The sequence below is a fragment of the Solanum tuberosum genome, unplaced genomic scaffold (assembly GCF_000226075.1).
Source record: "Solanum tuberosum cultivar DM 1-3 516 R44 unplaced genomic scaffold, SolTub_3.0 scf00008, whole genome shotgun sequence".
Taxonomy (NCBI): Eukaryota; Viridiplantae; Streptophyta; class Magnoliopsida; order Solanales; family Solanaceae; genus Solanum; species Solanum tuberosum.
The window spans coordinates 356,155-358,768 of NW_006238934.1; positions in this window are offsets into that span (position 1 = coordinate 356,155).

The following is a 2,614-nucleotide window of genomic DNA, read 5'->3' on the forward strand; positions in this document are numbered from 1 at the left end:
AAAAACTTGTATGAAGAGTTCAAATTAGATTTAATAATTACTCCTCGTTTTGAAATTATTTGTTGTACTTTAATTTTTATTCAATTTAAAATAAAATGTTCTTTTTTTGGGGGCATGTTTAAGACTATAAAGTTAAAAGACATTTTTATATATTCTACATATCCTCATATTAAAAGTCTTCTTTATTTTTAAAAAATTCATTTCAAATTAAAATTAGACAAATCTACATTTATCTCTCTCCCCTCCTCCCCACCCCCACCCCAAATTTAAAACACCAAATTAAGTATATCTTTTTGGAGGGTTGTGACATTTCTAAAGGATTATGACTTTTTTTATTAGGCACAATAAACATTTTTTTCATACACTTTCATTTGTTGGCTATAAAAGGAGGGGTTTCCTTGCATTTTTAAACTACAATTTTTTAAAGTTTTCTATTGTTCTTCTTCTTCTTCTTCTTCTTTAAACATCCAATTTAGTATATCTTCTATATTTTATATTATATTTATTTATTTATATTATATTAAAATAATGCCTCTTCACATTTAATCCTTACGACTTTTTCAAAGAGTAGTGACTTTTTCGATGATTTGTGACCTTTCTGAAGGGTTGTGACTTTTCTGAATGATTGTGACTTTTATGCTAGGCATAATAAGCACATGCACATACTACCATTTGTTAAATTTAAATGGAGGAGTTTCCTCTTGTTTTTAAAATACAATTTTTTATTATTTTCTTTTCTTCTCTTCTTAAATACTCATGTGTGATTTATACATGTTGAGAATCTTACATGGAATTTGAACACTCCCTAACATGAATGTTATATTAGTATAATACTCCAACTAAAACTTCCAATTTAGTATATCTTCCATGTTATATATCAATATTTATTTATATTATGTAAAAAGTAAGAACTCTAACAATACAATAATAACTAAGTAATGCACTATATGGGAGGGAGGATGAAGTATATTTAAAAGGTGTAACTAAGATATTTTTAGAGTGACTTTTTATTTATTTATACATATTAAAATTAATTTTATAATGAGAAAAAAAAGAAAAAAAAAAGATAAATTTAATTGATGGCAATAGAGAAGTGTCAGATCACTTTATCTATATCTACCTTTATACTATAAATAGTTATAAGTGTTTTTTCGGATGTTGATTTTACAACTTTTAGTAGTAATCAAGAAAAAGTTTACATCCACTATTCATAAGAACTTATACTTCATCATTTTCTATTTATCAGTCTTAATTTAACTTTTTTATTAAATAATATTGACATTATTTTTAAAAATAGTGTAGTACGTGGTTTGATATTCACGTGCAATGCACGTGCGCCAAAACTAGTATTACTAAAAGTGAGAACAAAAAAAATTAAAAGTTGAAATACCATTTTACCCCCTACACTAAATTAAAATATTATAAATATTTAGTTAATTACATGTTTGAATATTAGTGATAATCAATACTACATTGAATAAATGGAGAGTTCATGTGCTCAAAAGAGGATTGTTTACTCTTCCAGAATTTAATGGAGGTTTATTGCATATATTTAATATTCTTAAAGTTGTTCTCTTTTATCTATTTTGACCCTTTGAAACCTTCAAATATTTAATTTAAAACTTTAAGATGTCTTTTGGTATTCCTCTGTTTTTATCTATATAAGTTCATCTTTTTTGTTTCATGAAACTCACATCCAAAATTATCTTTTTCTTTTTTTTGGTTTCCCACCCAGTGTGCAGAGCCTACATTGGAGCTCCGACTAAATCCGGATCACGCTCTGTAGCTTTTTCATTTTATTGTTAGAGTAGTGAAGCCATCAACATCTAAAGTATATGATATATCTACCTTAGTTTGATTATATATCACTTTACAAAAATAAAGTGATTTTTCTATTTGATTCATGCTTTAGTTTAACTCGATAGAGAAGACTTTTAAATTTTGATTGGATATGATAAAAGGTGTCGACAAAAACTTGGAAAATTATGTACCGATTTTGTATTTCTTTTTTCATTTATATAATGTTATGATTAAAGTCTTAAGGTGCGTATGTTATTTTTTTCTTCTATGTTTATTTTTTTATATTTCTCTATTAGTTTTCTTTAATTCAATTTTCTATAATTTTTTTTAATTATGATAACATTTATGTTGCATTTTAGTACTCATTACATGCATGTTTCATTGAATTTTAATCATCCTAACGAATTTATAACATATTGCATGAGATACACGTGAACACACGTGTCCAGAAACTAGTTAATATAAAAATACAAAGATGGCGATAATTTTTACTTTGGCTAATGGCTCAAATTGGAAAATTCGACCTTCTAAAGATTCTCTCTTAGGGTGTGTTTGGTATGAAGGAAAACATTTTCCAATTTTCTCATGTTTGGTTGGGTAAAATGTTTTCCAAATCAACTCATTTTCCTCAAATTTAAGGAAAATGACTTCCCTTCAAAAATTAAGGAAAACATTTTCCAAAACACTTCTCCAACTTCAAATTACAATTTTTTTGTTGAAAAAAAAATAAATTTAAAGCTTTTTTTTTAAAAAAATATTTCAACTTCAATTTTTAATTTTTTTACCCCACCCTCACCCCCTACCCCTACCCCCC